Raw genomic sequence first — 20,897 nt, 5'->3', positions numbered from 1 at the left:
TCATCTTCTCAATTTTTTTAGGACAGCAGTCCTAAACAGTATCCCTCAGCCAGTAAACTGCTCCCAGGAGAGGTGATTAGGAAACTAGTCAAGAGGTAGAAATCCAAGAAGGACTGCAAGTCAGTTTGGCAATGACTTCTAAAGATTATAGCAGAGGACCAAAAAAAAAAGGGGACTAAGATAAGTTATTTTAAAGTATTTTAATTCAAAATTAGAAAAAGACTTTTAGCAGAATTGGAACAAAAATATAAGAAGAAAAGGACAACGTATTTTGGAAAACAGACTAGTGAATTCTCAGCAGTAACAGTGAAAAATGTCAGTGATTGCTGATGGGCATTTCCTGAAAATAGATGCTTCCAAATTCTGTCATCTTGTACGTTATCCTCCACATTGACTCTTTTTAATCTAAAATGAGATTTATTGCATTTCATGCAGCTTGAAGTCCATGCAGCAAAGGAGACTGTCACAAATCTCAATGCATTTAAAAATAAAGTAGCTAAAAATGAGGGGCGTGGGGGAGAGGGAAAATGCACAAAGTTCTAGTCTCCTTGGGTCCCTGGAAGAGAAGGGTTTGGGAATGAAACCATCCACTCTTCATGGCAAATGAGTCTCTTGAGTGCAAGGAATGTTCCCACCGCCTCTGAATGCAAACCCACAGAGCTCTGGGGCAGGAGCAGGGACCCGGGGAGAGGAGCACTAGTGGAAAGGAAGCTACACACATCACCTAATTTTACCTGAGGGCAGAACAAGGTAGTGAATCCTGAGGCAACAGCTGTTCTAAGAGTCAGGAGATTACCCACAGCCCCGAGGAAATCTACTCCTAAAAGAAGTGGCGGTAAGAACCAAAAAAAGAAAAATAAAAGAAATATTTCTTCAGCCACACTCTTTGAGAAAATGTCATAAATATGCTATTCAATATTTTCATATCATAGCATTGGACACACAGCTCAACACAGTGAAATATTGATTGCCTGGAGGAAAAAAAAGGAAAAAAGGAAATAAAAAAAATTACATTTTCCACCCTTCTGTTGGAAAATCTTGGCCCCCAAGCACAGAACCTAGTACACCAGAGACGTAGCCCACAGGAGGTGCTGAGGTCCACAGGGTCCTGTGGGGAGGGAGGCAGTGCCCACCACCTAAGGCTGAATGGCACGAAATTGTGTTGGGTGCCCTCGGCCTTGCCAGCTCAGGCCCTCCATCATGGGTCACCTGGGGGCTCTGCCTGTCAGAGCACGGGATGGCTGACTGGATGAACACTAGCTCCGCGAGTTCCTGGCCGGGAGGCATGGTGACTGGCTGGATCTGGTAGAGCTGCTGCGAGGGGTGGGGAGGGAGAGTGAGGTCACCCTGGGGAGAGAGGCATGCAGCTTCCTCTAGGCCTTCGAGTTGGCTGGGGCCCCGGATAACCCAACGACACTCACTGCAAGGCGACAGCGGGAGGAGGGGAAGTGGAGCTCTGCTGGGGCCAGGAGCAACCAACACAGGAGGCAACTGCGGTGGGTGTGTGTGGTGAGCGGGAAGAGGTGCCCGGGGAGCTGCATTTCCAGGTCTCTGGAACTTACTGGCTTCCACTTCTCTGGACGCTGTGTCTCCTTGGCTCTGGGCTTCGACTTGCTGTACCCGTTCCTCTGTCCATCCGTGGACTGGCTGATCTGTTGCTCTTGCTGGCCCGCCCTCTGCGTGATCTGTGAGCATTGGTGGCACACGTCTGGGTCTGTCCCTGAACCACGTGGGGTGCCTAAGGGCCCCCTACAGGCTGGGCTACGTGAGTACACCGCAGCCAGCCGCCGTGCGGGGCCACCGGGCCCTGCTGGATCTTGCCTGTGTTCGGGATGCAGCACCTTCATGGTCCATTCAGTGCCACTCTGGGGCTGCTGGGCTTGACCGTGCAGCTGGGCCGGGACAGTCTGCACCTGCTGACCTTCTTCAGCTTGCACGGTCACGGGTGTGGTCTGACCCTGCTGAGGCTGTGCAACGATGATCAGCCCAGTCTTGATGGTGGCTGTGGAGCGGGTGGGCTGCTGGCCTTGCTGCTGCCCCAGACTTGATCGGCAGTGGGCTGCTGAGCCCACCTGAAGCAGTCCGGGACGGGCCAGCAGGAGTCACATACTAGTGCACCTCCTCCTGACGCTTTGCTGGTTTCCACTCATGTCTTGGAACAACATCAATGAGAAAGTCAAACTCATCACACTGTGTAATTGCCATGGCAATGTCATGCCTCTGAAGAGTCTGGCGCTGGTTCTCCTCTGTGTGGATCCAGGCCCCAACAGTCAACTCTGTGATAAAAGTCTGGGCTTCCTTGGCAAACAACACAGGGGCTTCTGTGCTGATCATCTTCACATCGCCGGCCAGTTTCATAATCTTATTAATACGAGTCAGTGGAAGTTTCTGTACTCAGAAATCTTTCACTGTTAAATTACAGATTTCTCCCGTGACACGAGGCCAGGAGGAATACAGAGTTTGCTGGGCACCACTGCTGCTAGCACCACCAAATCCTCCTCTTGTGGACACTGTGACAAACGCCTCAACTGGGAAGTCCAGGGACCAGCAGGAGCCGCCTCAGCACTCGGGCACCACAGCAGAGGGGGGGCGGGAAGCAGCATCACCGAGAAGCGAGAACCGAGAGCACGAGAAGCTGGGCTACAGACAAGGCGCTGGCCATGCCGTTTGCACCACATCCCCCTTTTACCCTCCCCCTCCCTTGGTTCCTTCCACAGTGATTCTTTTAAGTTGAAATAAGGGCAAGGACCACTTTGCTGGCCTTCTCAAGAGGCACATGTGACTATGATTGCATGACTATGATCATATGATCATACTATGACCTCCTTTCTTTACTTTAGGCTTATTTAAGTGCTGCTTTATTGCATGAAAATCCTTATATAATTTCCATTTTGAAAAGCAAATGTTAAGGACACAAATCTAATAATAATAATATACCAATTGGTTCATTAGTTATAACAAATGCATCATACAAATGTAAGATGCTAATAATCATGCAAACTGGGTGCGGGCAGGGTATATGGAAACTTTCTTTAGTATCTTCATAATTTTTATGTAAATCTAAAATTGTTTTAAAAATAATGTTTCTACTAAAAAAAAACACAAATTCCAAAGTACATGTTGGGATTGAAAAGTAAACTGGAAATTTTTTTAAATGAACAAAATAGACTCTCTGGTTTCTTTTTTTTATATTGGCAAAGACTCTTCATTGCTCTGAAATAGGTACCCAGGCAGGGACTTGATATCCCAGTCACTCCTACACTAAGGCTTCACCAGCAGCAGGACGCTTCCTGGACAGAATACAGACTCAGCTTCTAATATCTGAAAATGCATCCTCTGTTTTTTAAAAAAAAAAAAATCAGTATAACTCCTCATTCCCAAAGCTAGCAATCTGGAATAACACCTGAGGGGAACTTTCCTTGAAAAATACCCAGGGGATGGTAAACGCTGTTATGCGCAGAGCTTTTGCTCTGTGTTATTTCACAGCGTTGGAGAAGTTAGAAGTCACTGAGTGTTTAAGGACAGCAGCATGATTACCTGTCTAAGGGACAGTCTAAACACCGAAATACTATACAGCCATTAAATGATTATTATGAAGATTATGTTACTTGAGGGAAAGAGTTTACAATACATTTATTACATAAGATGGATTTTTTAAAATCAAAACACACAAATAATGTACATAGTATTGAAATATGTTGGGCCTTGGGACCCTTTACTGCAGTGCTTGCACCTGGACAAACATCTCCTTGGGCAACAGAATACAAAGAAACGACATAAGGGACCAAAAACAACCACATGAACAGTTGGGGCATATTATGAACAATAAGAGACAAAAAGGCCAAAAACCAACTGCCGCTTCTGAGGTGCTGGGAGCAAAACGAGGGTCCTACGTGTGATCCCTGCACAGGGCACCTCCCAGAGGGCAGGCCGATCACCTACGCCACCCTCCAGCCAACCCACCGATCTGCCCCTACCCTCACCCCACTGAAGGAACCAGCCTGCCCCTCCCTCAGGGAGCGAGCACGAGAACCTGCTTCTTGTTCTCCCTCGTGGAGCAGCCAGGGACCCCAGTAAAGTCTTGCCTGAATTCCTCAACTGGCCTCCTATAGATTTCTGTTGATTAAAAAGTTCAAGAAACCCAGTTGATATTAGAATGCAAATATAACTTTTGTTTGTCACCAAAGGGTCCAGATTATTAATCTTATAAATAACACCCCCTCCTTTAGGATGTCTCTCATTTACAAACATATATTACCACACCAGGCAGTATTCTTTTTCATCACGTACCAATTTTGAAAGCAGACTCCTGACACAGAATTACAGTAAATGCTTTGAGTAACAGACAGTGCAATCTGACCCACATCAGATATTTGAGTCATTTTCTGGCAGGCAAACTGTAAGTAAGTAAGTAAGGCAAGCAGGTCCTCTTTCCCCATAGCAACATGTTTACATGTATACTTGTAGCTGATTTACAATAGTGTATAGAAGAAACTAACACAATATTGTAAAGCAATTACCGTCTAATTAAAAGTAAAAAAGGAAAGAAGAACCAAGAAAAAGTGGAGCTTGTTAGAACTGAAAAAGCAAACAAACAAGCAAACCTGTGCTTCTTCTCCCAAGTCTTGCTCTGGGACTAAGGGAACAGTCTTTATTCAATCATCCATTCAGCAAACATCTACTGAACCTACTTTGCTGTGCTTAGCTGCTCAGTCCTGTCCAACTCTTTGTGACCCCGTGGACTGTAGCTCACCAGGCTACAAACAAATCGTCTGTCCTTGGGGATTCTCCAGGCAAGAATACTGGAGTGGGTTGCCATGCCCTCCTCCAAGGGATCTCCCCAGCCCAGGGAATGAACCTGGTGTCCCGCATTGCAGGCAGATTCTTCACCATCTGAGCCACCAGGGAAGCGCAAGAATGCTGGAGAGGGAAGCCTGCCCTTCTCCAGGGGATCTTCCCGACCCAGGAATGGAACCGGGGTCTCCTGCGCTGCAGGCAGGCTCTTCACCAGCAGAGCCACCTGGCAAGCCCGAACACCTGCTAAGTGCTGCACAATGTGCTCCGCACAATGCTGGTGACCCAGCGGTAAGCAAAATGGACACGACTCTTGCCTTCGTGGAATTTCACACAGTCTAGTGCGAAATATAAATGATCCCACCAAAATTTATAGTAGAAAATTGTGTTCCCACTATGGAAGAAAATACAGAGGACTATGAAAGAATATTATTAGAGGACTTTATATAGAGAACCATTTTTGCTCAAGGATATGGCACATATTAAGCACTATCATTGTAGGCTATTTGTTAACTTGAAACTATTGAGGACAATGTGAGGCTTAAATGTTCATTCATCTCATTCACAGAGATTTACAATCACATCTTGCTGAGGGTTTCCAAGTACAGAACCATGCACTTTCCTAACTTCTAAGTTCTCAGGTTTCCTGTAAGTTCATTAAATGCTCCAGATTCTCATTAGGAACATTCTCGTCTCACTTTTTCTAGAGTTGACCTCACATTTAATCTTAGAAAAGATTTCACTGCCCATACAGGTCTATATTCTTTCTTTTTTTTTACCACACATACAAGCTAAGAAAGGGAGAAAGTTATAATGCCTGCAAATATGCAGGGTTTTTTTACAGTTTTTTACAGGTTTTTTTTTACAGCTGGTCTACCTGGCATCTACACCCCTCCTTTCTCTGGAATGACTTTAAAATTCATTTGGGGATTTATCCCTTCCCTACTCTCAGCTGGATGGGACAGTCTTCCCAGCTCCATAGGTGAAATACACAACTCGACCCAAAGTCATCATTCAGGGCCAATATGTGACATTAGTCAGTTCACTAGAAGCAAATCTCAGGCCCTGTGCTAAGCACAGTGGGATGACCTCCTAAGGTCATCAATAACAGGTACCCAGGTGACTTAGAAGAAAAGTTACCACCCTGAGTTTTGTGTATTCACCTGAATAGTCAGGGAACTTTCACCTATTTAGGTTTTCATTTATTCAAATTCCAACCAGAAGCTAAACACAATAAGAAATTGATAAGCATTAAGTTTTATTCCAAAGGAGTAGGATCATTCAGATTTATTTCAGTTAAAGTAAGCAACCCTTAAACAAAGCTATTCTTCACTTAAAAGATAAATAAAACCAAATAAACCAAAGGAAAAACAGTGGGATAAAGACTCTTGCTCTGTTGCCCTGGTTTGGAAGCTAGAAGGGGATTTACCCAGGAACTTCTGATATCCATCTTGTAATTACAAAGAGAAGGCCTATTTATGAACAGACTGAACACACACACACACAGAAAACTACCCTAAGAAATGGAGAAAGGAGGAATAGACCCTGATAATACTCTGAGACCCAAACTCCAGGCCAGTTTTCCCGTGCACATCCCACATCTGGTCCACGGCAAATACTCTCAGTATTCTTTGCCCAACATACACTGGAATGAGAGTCAATCAACATAGCTACTTCTCCTTCCTTCCTGCAATTAGAGCATCTAACAGGCTGGTCTCTGCCTTTTGTATTTTTCCATGTAATCACCTACACTAGTCCACAATGTTCCCTTAACGACAGGGGACACGTATGAAGTTCTCCGTGCCATTTCTTAAATCTCCTTTTTCCTGATCTGAGATGAAGAAGAAAGCACCCTCCCAATCTGCCTCCTTTGAGATAGGACTCACCACAATGCTCTCCAAAAAAAATCCTTACACATCTTGAAACCTCCTCTACTGTCTCAAATTTTTAATGATCTTCATATGGGCAAGGAATTTAAGAATCATGTAACAGGGACAGAGGCTCAAGAGGGAAAAGATACATACATAGTTATGACTGATTCATGGAAACCAAACACAACATTGTAAAGCAATTATCCTCCAATCAAAAAAGTAAAAACTAATAACCATGTAACCAGTTTTCAGTTTACTCCTTTTGAAATCCTGCATAGGAATCACTTCCTCCTTTAGAATACAGCATTAATTGGATCTTTGGATCTTGGCTGAAACATCCATTTTAATATTGTTACATGTGTGAACATTACCCACCAGATATTTTACAAGGGAAAAACACTGAAAATTGCTCCAACATTTTCACATCTCCTATAGAGCCCAAAAGAAGTCTGACCCTGAGATAATCATCGACAAGAACCAAGTTCATAATTTACGTATTCAGGGCACTTTGAAGGGTTTAGAGGAAAGCAATCAAGATGACTAAGGAGTATAAAAATTAAGGATAAAGGAATTTTGGTTTCCTGAAAGTTTCTAACCATAATCCTCACTTACAAGAATGTCTACATTCTTGTCTACACTACTCTGGGGGAGAGTGTCAGGCTAGTTCATCTAAACTCATAACAAGTTTCACTTGGCTATAACAGAACAAATGAACCTAAATCCTGACAGAAAGGGTTATTAAATATTTTAATGGGTTACCAATAGAGGCCGTGGGTCCTTCTTTGGAGTTATTTTTAAAAACAGAAAATCTTCTTTTTAAGATAGCCTAGCAGAAGTCTTGCTCTGAAATAGAATGTGATCTCTTTAATATGCTGAGAATCTTTTGCGTGTATGGCCACTGCTGATTCTCCTACTCTAGTTTCTTTGGGTCTCCTATTGGTGACCTTTCCTCTAATCTCTTTTATCTTGGGTATTGATATCTCCTGTTTCTCAACATCCTACACAAGGCAGTTTCTGGTTAGCTTCCGACACTGTCTCAGTGTAGAATGAAAAGTGAAGACAAATTCTCCATCTATAAGTGAAACATAACACTATGCCTAATTTCTGGTTTTGAAACCTTGAGATGTCTTCTCATTTATGCCACCCACAGAATTTCCTTCTAAATTCTGAACGTGGTTTTAATATCCTATAGAATTCTGTCATTGGAGAGGAAGCCTTCAAAGGTTTTGAGATTTTGCCAGTTACTGGAAGGTTTTTATCAGCTGCAAGTTATGACTGAAATTATTTACCTGCTATTCGGTTTAATATGTTTAGAGACATTTCTAAATAGGGTGCCTCAGGCTTTTCAGTGATATCTAGAATAATGATGTAAAAACTGTACAACAGTGTGGGAAATAAAAGATAAGTTTAGAGGAAAATACCTCAAGTTCCCAAAGGAAACCCACTCCAATATTCTTGCCTGGAGAATCCCATGGACAGAGGAGCCTGGCAGGCCATAGTTCATAGGGTTACAGAGTCGGACATGACTGAAATAACTTACCATGCACGCACATACCCCAAAGAATTCTATAATAAACACGTCTACGTTTCTGTCACACACAGTCTCCTCCTGTCCTTCAATCTTAGTATCTATTATCCCTGCATAAGGTGTTTCCAAGTAAGTGAGGAATTTCAGCATCCACATGTAGGAATGTGTGTATATGTGTGCAGCATTTGCATATATACATAACAGACATAAGAGTTGGTAGCACATAAGACATATCATATCTCCTCCAGACCCCAATGAAGATGAAAAATATATTTCTGAGAAGAAAACTGATAATTTGCATATAGATAGATACTGATACAGCCAATTCCCAGCTTCCTATTTCTTTCATCATTTTGAATCCCTGCAGCAAAGGTATGCCCAGCACCACACACTATTTTTTCTGCATAGTAGAAATTCTGAGTTTGCGCATGTGAAAACAAAGGATATCCTGAGTACACATGTAAAAACCTTTGTGAGAAGAAAAATGCAGTATTCATCACTGTCTTCAACAGAACAAAAAAGGTTAAATAAGAGAGGATATTAAAAAAAAAAAACGATAAAGTATTGACTGAGAACATTAAATGATCCAACCTAATATTTCTGCAAGATCTAACTGACAGGACCAAGACATCATCCCATTGAAAAGAAAACAGGCTCCTTTTTATAATCCATCTTCCTCAGTAAGGTTGGTTTCCATAGCCACAGGCTTGTCAGCTGGCTGGCTTGGTTAATGACGACCCTGGGGAGCCAACAATATGGCCTCCATTTCCCCATCTCTATTTGCAAACCACAGCCAAATTGGTTCTAGAAGTCGTCTGAGAAGGAGGCTGTGTCCCCAAAGAGGCTAACACTCTCTGATCAGCAACATCCTCGATAAAAAGGGGAGACAGCAATTATTGCTTTGTCTACAATCCGGTATTCTCTTAGGGAGCAGCAATGGTGTCATGGAATTCCCCTCGGTCTGAGGAGAAAGGCAAACAAATCCATCACCCTATCAAACAACTTGATGCTTTTTCAGGAACACCCAGAGGTCCCAGGGTCTCCGCCTGAACCTCAGCTGCTTTATCTTTATAGATGTTTGCTTGGTCTCTTCTGTGCCAGTGTGCTGACTGTGCTCTAAAACCTAACAGTTTCTCTTCCACAATAAGACATTCTCGTGACCTGCCCTGCCCCACTTCTCTTTCCCAGTGGTGGCCACACGACAAAGCACAAGTACCCAGGGTACCCGGCTTGTCAGGCCAAAAGCCCCACGCTTCCTCCACCTTTGTAACTCACTCTTTTAGCTCCAGCCTGAATTGGGGACCAAACACTCAAGATATAAAACACTAAGTTTGTCAAAAGTACATCACATTTCAAAAGGACAGCAAGAAGTCTTTGTTGATCATGCTGACCTTCCAAGTTATTATCCAGTTTCTCTCCTTTTCTTGCCAAATTTAATTATATGGTCTACCGAACATCTCCTCTCCGTCACCAAACTGTCACCAAATTCCTTTTTAAATACCTAAGATTACATAACTATCAACACTCCACTGATATATGTCTCTTGAAGGTCAAAAATGACTGAATTAGGCTAAGGCTGATGAGCTTTTCTCAGTCCTCATTATTTTCTATCTTTTTCCAGCATTTGGCACAGCTAGTGACCTCCTGTTATTCAAATTATGTTCCCCCCCGCCTCCCCGGATTCTGTGACACTGTCATATCCAAGTGATCCATTCTGTGGCTGTGGTCTCCATCTCCTTTTGACTTAACTTTCACCTCCTGGTATCCAAATGTGTGTTTTCCTGAAGTCCTGACCTCTGTTCTTCAATCTTTCACTCCATGCCCAAATCCCTCTAAAACTTCATCTACCTCCGTCTTTAATTATCATCTCTATAGTGATAACCTCCAAATAGACATTTGTGACTTTCAAGTCCATAGCTCTTTTCACGGCTCTTTAGATTTAACTACTGGAAATTTCTCCTTTAATCACTCTGTTCTAACTTTTAAATCAAAATATCCAAAATTGAAGGCTTTATCTTCCCAGCTCCCAAATCAGTTCACTGTCCACAACTTCTCTATTTAGTCAGTAGAAACACTGACCAATTTGGAGATCTGAACATTTGCTTTACATTTCATGTGAAAAAGTGAAAGTTAGTCGCTCAGCCATGTCCGAATCTTTGCAACCCCACAGACAGTAGCCCACCAAGCTCCCCTGTCCATAGAATTCTCCAGGCAAGAGCACTGGAGTGGTTTGCAATTTCCTTCTCCAGGGGATCTTGCCGACCCAGGAACTGAACCTAGGTCTCCTGCATTAGCAGGCATATTCTTTACCATTTGAGCCACCAGGGAAGCACATTTCATGTGGTAAATATGAACTGATGGTCTCTTTTATGCCAGGCAGATTTCTAAGTACTAGAAACACAACCATAAGGCCCAATCCTTATCCTCCCACTCTACTTACTCTATCATATATTTATTTCATATCCCTTTAAAATTGGGATTATAATATTTTCCCCCAAATCATCTCCTCTTTGAATTCTGCTCTTCCTTCCCATACATACCTCACAATTCTACTTATAGACAAAGTTCTAAAGTAATCCTTTATCTCTTCTTCCTTCACACCCTACTGATTTCTAGGTTCTATCAAACTTCCTGTGTAATATTACTCATGTTGTATGCTAAGTCACTTCAGTTGTATCCGACTCTTTGTGACGCTATGGCCTACAGCCCGCCAGGCTCCTCTGTTCATGGGATTCTCCAGGTCAAGAATATTGGAGTGGGTTGCCATGCTCTCCTCCAGGGAATCTTCCGGATCCAGGGATGGAACTCACACCTCTTATATCTCCTGCATTGGCAAGTGGGTTCTTTACTACTAGTGCCACGGGAGAAGCCCTCATACTCAGTAGTAAATATTTACTGGGTGTCTTCCAGCTGCTAAGCACTGTGCTAAGCCAGGACAACACAATGATTAAGTAAGACAAAAAGTCTCTGCCTTCAAAACTTCAGAGTGAGGGTAAGAAAGAGACAGGTAAATCAACAATTACAGTGTGGCAGGACAAACATTATAATGGGCCTCAAACTGAAGCCCTTAACCTGACTCGGACTCAGGGAAGACTTCCCAAAGAAAGTGTCTCTTGAGTTGAGCTGTAAACTATCAAATTGGGCTCACCTACCAGACAGGGGCATTCCAGACAGGACCACAGCAACCTGTTCAGGATGAGCACGGGGGTGACAAGCAAGAGGGGAGACTGAGAAAGTGGAAATGGGTCACATTAAACACAGAGTCATGGCATTATAGGCTGAATTGTGTACCTCAGAAAGATATGCTGAAGTCCTCCTAGCCCCCAGTACTTGCAAATGTGACCTCATTTGGAAATAGGGTCTTGGTACATGTAATCAAGTGCAGATGGGGTCATTAGGATGAACCTTAATCCAAGATCACTGATGTACTTATAGAAGAGAAAAATTCAGATACAGAAAACAGGCTGGTGGTTGCTCAAGGGAGAGGTTGGGGAAGGGATAGAGTGTGAGGGTGGGGTTAGCAGATAGGAGCTAAAAGCTTACATATATTATTTCTTTATATAAAATATATAGAATTGATAAACAACAAGGTCCTACTATATAGCACAGAGAACTATATTCAAAATCCTATGATAAGCCATGGTGGAAAAGAATATTAAAAAAGAATGTATGTATATATAAATGACTGCATGCTCAGTCACTTCAGTCATGTCTAACTCTTTGCGATCCCATGGACCATAGCCCACCAGGCTCCTCTGTTCATAGGATTTTCCCAGCAAGAACAGTGGAGTGGGTTGCCATGACCTACTCCAGGAGGTCTTCCCCACCCAGGGATCGAACCCACATCTCCCACGTCCTCTGCATTGCAGATGGATTCTTTACCACTGAGTCCCAGGGAAGCTGGGACTGAATATATATATATATAAAATCTATATATATTCAGTTATTTATATATATATAACTGAATTACTTTGCTGTATAGCAATAATTAACAAAACATTTACATCAACTATAATTCAATTTTACAGAATGAAAAAACGAAGAAGAGAACAATTCCACGAGAAGGCAGACACACTCAGGGAGAACACTCCATGACAATGGAATCAGATACAGAAGCACAGCAGCTGCAAGCCAAGGAATGCCTGAGGTTACTAGAAGGCCAGGAAATACCCTCCCCCAGAGGATGACCTTACCAACACCTTGATTTCAAGCCTTTAGCCTCCAGTACTGAGAGAGAATTTTACTGAGAGAGAAATCTGGCTTAAAAACTCAACATTCAAATAAATGACCCAATCATAAAATGGGCCAAAAAACTAAACAGACATTTCTCCAAAGAAGACATACAGATGGCTAACAAACACATGAAAAGATGCTCAACATCACTCATTATCAGAGAAATGCAAATCAAAACCACAATGAGGTACCATTACATGTCAGTCAAGATGGCTGCTATCCAAAAGTCTACAAGCAATAAATGCTGGAGAGGGTGTGGAGAAAACGAAACCCTCTTATACTGCTGGTGGGAATGCAAACTAGTACAGTCGCTATGGAAAACAGTGTGGAGATTCCTTAAAAAACTGGAAATAGAACTGCCATATGACCCAGCAATCCCACTTCGGGCATACACACCGAGGAAACCAGATCTGAAAGAGACATGTGCACCCCAATGTTCATTGCAGCACTGTTTATAATAGCCAGGACATGGAAGCAACCTAGATGCCCATCAGCAGACGAACGGATAAGGAAGCTGTGGTACATATACACCATGGAATATTACTCAGCCGTTAAAAAGAATACATTTGAATCAGTTCTAATGAGATGGATGAAACTGGAGCCCATTATACAGAGTGAAGTAAGCCAGAAAGATAAAGACCATTACAGTATACTAACACATATATATGGAATTTAGAAAGATGGTAACGATAACCCTATATGCAAAACAGAAAAAGAGACACAGATGTACAGAACAGACTTTTGGACTCTGTGGGAGAAGGCGAGGGTGGGATGTTTCGAGAGAACAGCATCGGAACATGTATATTATCTAGGGTGAAACAGATCACCAGCCTAGGTTGGATGCATGAGACAAGTGCTCGGGGCTGGTGCACTGGGAAGACCCAGAGGGATCGGGTAGAGAGGGAGGTGGGAGGGGGGGATCGGGATGGGGAATACATGTAAATCCATGGCTGATTCATGTCAATGTATGACAAAAATCACTACAATATTGTAAAGTAATTAGCCTCCAACTAATAAAAATAAATGGAAAAAAAAAAACACCTCAACATTCAAAAAACAAAGATCATGGCATCCGGTCCCATCACTTCATAGCAAATAGATGGAGAAACAATGGAAACAGTGTCAGACTTTATTTTCTTGGGCTCCAAAATCACTGCAGATGGTAACTGCAGCCATGAAGGTAAAAGATGCTTGCCTCTTGGAAGAAAATTTATGACCAACCTAGACAGCATTTTAAAAAGCAGAGGCATTACTTTGCCAACAAAAGTCTGTCTAGTCAAAGCTATGGTTTTTCCAGTAGTCATGTATGGATGTGAGAGGTGGACCATAAAGAAAGCTAAGTAAGCACCAAAGAATTGATGCTTTTGAACTGTGGTGTTGGAGAAGACTCTTAAGAGTCCCTTGGACTGCAAGATGATCAAACCAGTCCATCCTAAAGGGAATCAGTCCTAAATATTCATTGGAAGGACTGATGCTGAAGCTGAAGCTCCAATACTTTGGCCACCGGATGTGAAGAACTGACTTGTTGAAAAAGACCCTGATGCTGGGAAAGATTGAGGGTGGGAGGAGAAGGGGATGACAGGATGAGATGGTTGGATGGCATCACCAACTCAATGGACATGAGTTTGAGCAAGCTCCAGGAGTTGGCGATGGACAGGGAGGCCTGGCGTGCTGCTGTCCATGGGGTCACAAAGAATCAGACACAACTAAGCAACTGAACTGAACTGAGAGAGAATAAATTTCTGTACAGCTGATAGTATTTAAACCAAAGTAACAAAATTTACATTTCATACCTCTAAGATGTCCCTACTTCTGTTCATCTCATTCCTACTCATCCTTCAGTCCTAGCTCAACTCTCATTTCCATGAAGCTTTTTGTCCTCAATGGAATGTTTGATTCTATTTCAGCACCATTTACTGAGCACCTACCATATTCAATGTATTTTATGCTTCCCAGTGGCAAAGAATCTGCCTACTGGTTTCTTGGAGGAGTTTCCTGCAGGAGTCGCAAAGGATGCAGGTTTGATTCCTGGGTTGGGAAGATCCTCTGAAGTAGGAAATGGCAACCCACTCCGGTATTCTTGCCTGGGAAATCCCATGGACAGAAGAGCCTGGCAGGCTACAATCCATGGGGTCGCAAAGAGTTGGACACAAATGAGTGACTAAGCGCACTCATCCACAAACAAAACAAAATCATTTTCAAATCCAAAACCATGCTTCCTTTCACAAAAGAGTTCACAAACCAAGCAAAAGAAAACAGACCATGGTATTATTGTTTCAACCTACAGATATGTATTGGGTGCTACTGTATGTCCAGCATGTTCAGAGTTTTTGATGAAACTGTGACCAAAACAAACAAAAGTGCTTGCCCTAATGGCACTTATATTAGGTAGGAGGCAGTCAGGAGCAGGAGCAGGGAACAGACTATAAAACAAACAAAACAATAATTTAAAGCAATGGTATATCTGAATGTGACAAGTACAATAAATAAAGCAGGAAAGGGAAATCAGAATGGATTCTGCAAGAGCGACCACTTCTCTGCATCTAAAATCTGATGGGCTGAACCTAATGGTGGAAGACTGAATAGTTCATGCTATGGGCGGAATAAGATAAAAACATCCATTCTCACTACCATTCGACATTGTAATGAAGGTTCTAGATATGGCAATTAGGGAAGAAAATAAAGTAAAAGTTATCCGTATTGGAAAGAAAAAAAAAAGATTATACCTATTTGCAAATGACATGACCTTGTATATAGAAAATCCTAAGAGATCCACTTAAAAAAACTATTGGAACTAATATACAAGTTTGGTAAGGTGGCATAATACAAGATCAGTATACAAAACACAATTTAATTAGTAATGAGAAATGAGAAAATTGAAGTGAAATTAAGGAAACAATTTCACTTACAATATTAGCAAAAGATAAAATACTTAAGAATAAATTTAACAAAAGGAGTGCAAAACTTCTACTCTAGAAATTATAAAATATTACTGAAAGAAATTAAAGAAGGCCTAAATAAATGTAAAGATATCAGTGTTCATGGACTAGAAACAAAATTATTAAGATGGCATTAGTACACACAGTGATCTACAGATTCATCAAAATCTCTACCTAAATACCAGCCGGCATCTCTGCAAAAATTGACAAGCTGATGCTAAAATTCATATGGAAATTCAAGAAACTCAGAATAGCCAAAGAATCTTTAAAAAGCAGAAAACATTCCTGATTTCAGAGTTTTCTTCAAAACTATAGTAATTAAAACAGTAGGTACTAGCCTAAGAATAGATACATAGATCAATAGAATAGAATTGAGAGTCTAGAAATAAATCCTCACATTTACAGTCAATTGATTTTTGGCAAGGGTGCCAAGACAATTTAATGTGGGAGGAAAAACCTTTTCCAAAAAGTGATACAGGGTGAGACACCTTGACATTCACATGCTATCCTAACTCACATCATACACAAAAATAACTCAAATGTCCATTGTTGAGGGAAACTATGTGACTGCCTTGAGAAGAAGGTCCTCACAAGGATCTGGCGAAGGGCCAGAGCTGCCAGGCATGTCTCGATGTTTTGCCCTGAGAAACATTTCCTGCATATACGACTTTAGGACTGCATGAGAAGAGTGCTGAGAATAACAAGCTGGCTTTGAGGAGAGCAGACTGTCTCTTGATCCTGAGAAAATAGAGTCTATGTGTCTCATTAACTTTGTAAACTTGCTGTTATCAACTTTGTACATGCTCAAGCTCCATCTGTGTAACCTTGATTTTTGTAAGCTTTTTCCTTGCTCCCATGCATAAAACGACTCGCTGTAGAAGTAAAGTTTTGTCAGTTTCCCAGAGAAGCTGTCCATGTCCTTTTTTCAGAATCTACTCCACCGAGCTTTCCACAAGTGGCGCCATAACGTGGGGCTCGAAGTCACGACCGGTTGAACACGGAGAAAGATTCCTGCAGAAGGAGGTAAGCAGACAATGGGACACCAGGCAAGTAAGATACCTTTTGTTTCACTTATGCATCATTTTTTGAAACAATTCGGCACTAACGTTTCTGTTGATCAGTTAACTGAATGTTACCAGCTTGTTATTCTCAGCACTATTCTCATGTAGTCCTAAAGCCATATATGCAGGAAATGTTTCTCAGAGCAAAACATCTAGACATGCCTGGCAGCTCTGGCCCTTCGCCAGATCCTTGTGAGGACCTTCTCCTCAAGGCGGTCACGTAGTTTCCCTCAACAGTCCATCAACTGATGAGTAGATAAAATGTGGTATATTCATACAATAGAATATTATTCAACAATATATGAAGCTCTGAAGCTTGCTACAACACAGATGAAACTTGAAAACATTATACTAAGTGAAAGAAGGCAATTATAGAAGAATTATTATATAATTCCATTCAAATGAAATATCCAGAATATGTAAATCTAGACAGACCAAGAGTAGAACAAAGTTGCCTAGGGCTGAGATTAGGGGAATGGGAAATAGCTGCTAATGGATATGAGGTTTCTTTTTGAGGTGACAGAAATGATTTAAAATCAGTTAGGATGGTTATGCAACTCTGTGAATACACTTATGACAACTGAATTGTACACTTTGAGTGAACTGAATGGTTTGTGGATTATACCTCAATAAAGCTGTCATATTTTTTAATTGATTGGTTGACTTGGTCAGATGCCTACACCTTAGCTGCAAAGAAGCATGGGAAAGTGACTATCTGGCTTTTTGCGTCTTCCTCCTACCAAAACTCATATGGTAAAGAATTCTCCAAATCTAGAAGGATAACTCAGGTCCTAGTGAAGTGAAGCCGCTCAGTTGTGTCCGACTCTTTGCAACCCCATGGGCTGTAGCCTACCAGGCTCCTCCATCCATGGGATTTTCCAGGCAAGAGTACTGGAGTAGGTTGCCATTTCCTTCTCCAGGTCCTAGGCAGACCCAAAAACTGGATAAATATTTTCTAAGATGGTTAAGTGTATAACAAGTGCTATGTGAGTTGAAAGACAGAAATATAGATCAATGGAACAGAATAGAAAGCCCAGAGGTAAATCCACGAACCTATGGTCACCTTATCTTCGACAAAGGAGGCAAGGATATACAATGGAAAAAAGATAACCTCTTTAACAAGTGGTGCTGGGAAAACTGGTCAACCACCTGTAAAAGAATGAAACTAGAACACTTTCTAACACCATACACAAAAATAAACTCAAAATGGATTAAAGATATAAATGTAAGACCAGAAACTATCAAACTCCTAGAGGAGAACATAGGCAAAACACTCTCCGACATAAATCACAGCAGGATCCTCTATGACCCACATCCCAAAATTTTAGAAATAAAAGAAAAAATAAGCAAATGGGACCTAATGAAACTTAAAAGCTTTTGCACAACAAAGGAAACTATAAGCAAGGTGAAAAGACAGCCCTCAGATTGGGAGAAAATAATAGCAAACGAAGCAACAGACAAAGGATTAATCTCAAAAATATACAAGCAACTCCTCCAGCTCAACTCGGGAAAAATAAATGACCCAGTCCAAAAATGGGCCAAAGAACTCAACAGACATTTCTCCAAGGAAGACATACAGATGCCTAACAAACACATGAAAAGATGCTCAACATCACTCATTATCATAGAAATGCAAATCAAAACCACAATGAGGTACCATTACACGCCAGTCAGGATGGCTGCTATCCAAAAGTCTACAAGCAATAAATGCTGGAGAGGGTGTGGAGAAAAGGGAACCCTCTTACACTGTTGGTGGGAATGCAAATTAGTACAGCCACTATGGAAAACAGTGTGGAGATTTCTTAAAAAGCTGGAAATAGAACTGCCATATGACCCAGCAATCCCACTTCTGGGCATACACACCAAGGAAACCAGATCTGAAAGAGACACGTGCACCCCAATGTTCATCACAGCACTGTTTATAATAGCCAGGACATGGAAGAAACCCAGATGCCCATCAGCAGACGAATGGATGAGGAAGCTGTGGTACATATACACCATGGAATATTACTCAGCCATTAAAAAGAATTCATTTGAATCAGTTCTAATGAGATGGATGAAACTGGAGCCCATTATACAGAGCAAAGTAAGACAGAAAGATAAAGACCATTACAGTATACTAACACATATATATGGACTTTAGAAAGATGGTAACGATAACCCTATATGCAAAACAGAAAAAGAGACTCAGATGTATAGAACAGACTTGTGGACTTTGGGAGAAGGCGAGGGTGGGATGTTTCAAGAGAACAGCATTGAAACATGTATATTATCTAGGGTGAAACAGATCACCAGCCCAGGTTGGATACATGAGACAAGTGCTCGGGCCTGGTGCACTGGGAAGACCCAGAGGGATCGGGTGGAGAGGGAGGTGGGAGGGGGGACTGGAATGGGGAATACATGTAAATCCATGGCTAATTCATTTCAATGTATGACAAAAACTACTGTAATGATGTAAAGTAATTAGCCTCCAACTAATAAAAATAAATGGGAAAAAAAAAAAAGAGAGAGAGAGAGTGTAATAAGTAAAACCAAGTGCAAAAGGAATTAAGTCTCCCAGGAGGAGAAAAGTTTTTTGAGAGGAAAAGCACTGATAGTGGCCCTTTCCTAAGCTCATGCATCACATGTTGTATTCTCCTGTCATGGGTATATGCTATTCTTATCTCTTCTAAGAAACGGTAAGATCACCAAGAGCCACTTGCAGTTCTCAACCAAATCTAGCAAGTCCCAAACGGTCAGTAATTGACTTAACTAGCTGTGAGAGCACACACATTCGCAACTGTCAGTTTTGTTAAATTTAGGATTACTTTTACCCAGCTTTTAAATCAGACACTAACTGAAAGGCTGTGGCGCTCTCACACAATGCAGGGCCCTGACTTCACCGGGTGCCTGGGTTACTGCGCTTGCTCACTCAGTCACGACTGACTCCGCACCTCCGCGGGCTGCGGGCACCAGGCTCTCTGTCCATGGAGTCAAGAATACTGTGGTGGGCTGCCATTTCCTATTCTGGTTTCCAAGTGTAGCTAAGACTGGCTTTTAGTAACAAGCCTCCTTCTCCCTGACTTTTGCTTAGACAAGTATTTTCAATTAATGGGTTGGTTACTTTACTTTGTAAGGACCTACTTCAGCTCTTTACAAAGCATCTTGTACTCTTAACCTGATAAAGCTCTAGGCCCAAAGATTCATATGTACATTGAAAATGAAAGTCACGTAAACCCTTCTAGCACTTAAGCAAAGGTGAGGGAGAACCCAGGACACCGAGATCTGTAATTTTGACAATATCCAAATGTGTTTTTATATGACCTTAATTTATCTTAAAAATAACATAATTCACTGCTAATAGTAACACTTAATACTGCACTGAGGCAAAGCAACAGGGCATAAAGATAAAACAACAAAACCTGTATTTTTTGTGGGCTTACCCTTTTTTTTTTTTTTAAGTTTGTATTTAAGTCACTTTCAATTTACTTCTTCAAGATAATTGCATAGCTAATTATCCTTGATATTTAATCACCCACAGAGCTGGAAGTGTCCCTTTGCTTTTTATATTATCTATACCTAGAAAGGCTTATGGAAAGTAACAATAACATAAAAAGCAAATGTTTTCAAATCCTCACTCCAATTTAACTTCAGGGATCCTTACACATCCTGATGCAATTTCGACTCAAGCAACCTAACTACCACTTGTAAGTTATGAAATTCCAACTGTTGGCATTTTAATCTGTACTTAAGAAGAAGCTCTAAATAATTTACATTTATACTTCTGTCAAGTTTTATGTGCTTAGAGTCTAATAGTCTCTCTTCAAAAGTCAACACAAAAACAGCATGCTTTTGTAAATGAGATGTGCGTTCCAATGATAAGTATTTGTCGGGTACTTCAGTTTTTGTTTTACGGTAACCATTACCGTGCTATCGTTCACAAGTGTTTTCCTACTCTAGTTAATGCTTAGGACAATGGAAAATGTAAATGTGATTTTCATCTGTTTGCTGAATATTTCCAACTGAAGAAGGAATACTTTGTTCTTGATCTCAGTGCTGTTTATTTTTTGTTGTTGTTGTTTCTTTTAGCTTTTTTTAAGCTAGGATAAAGGAAACAATCTTGGGAAAATTGATTCTGCCAGATCATAATTTCTCTTTCTTAGTGAAATCTATAAACTGAGTACCTAATCCTCTAAGGGGGGAATCTAGAAAGAATGGCATGATTCAAAGGGATTCAAATATAATGAACATTTGTCTGTGGCATTTTTATACTTCATTTGAGAAAGATAATTTTCTTACGATAGCCTAAATGAAACCAGTTTTGTCCCATGATCTTAACTTCAAGCATTATCACTCTCTGACCAGCTCACTGTGTGACCAGCTCACACACCCAACGTGACACCTCTAGTCCATTGAACCTACCCCTCTTCACTGTCCCTGCCCCTCATGTACTCAGCTTTCTACTTACTCAGCTTCAACTCTAGAGCCAATC

General features: G+C 41.5%; 1 long non-coding RNA gene and 1 pseudogene across 1 annotated transcript in view; both read right to left on the bottom strand.

Moving 5' to 3' along the window:
* Positions 1 to 206: 206 nt before the first annotated feature.
* Positions 207 to 8,218, bottom strand: LOC110135543 (nuclear transcription factor Y subunit gamma pseudogene; annotated as a pseudogene).
* A 7,556-nt stretch (positions 8,219 to 15,774) lies between these two features.
* LOC139036491 (uncharacterized) overlaps positions 15,775 to 20,897 on the bottom strand; it is a 32,682-nt gene continuing 27,559 nt past the window's right edge. The window contains exon 2 of the long non-coding RNA XR_011489253.1: positions 15,775 to 16,376. This is a non-coding gene — a long non-coding RNA (uncharacterized lncRNA). The remainder of the gene's footprint in view (positions 16,377 to 20,897) is intronic.

The sequence above is a fragment of the Odocoileus virginianus genome, chromosome 1 (assembly GCF_023699985.2).
Source record: "Odocoileus virginianus isolate 20LAN1187 ecotype Illinois chromosome 1, Ovbor_1.2, whole genome shotgun sequence".
Classification (NCBI taxonomy): domain Eukaryota; kingdom Metazoa; phylum Chordata; class Mammalia; order Artiodactyla; family Cervidae; genus Odocoileus; species Odocoileus virginianus.
The sequence above is the reverse complement of the archived record's forward strand: the minus strand, read 5'-3'. Positions and strand labels throughout refer to the sequence as shown.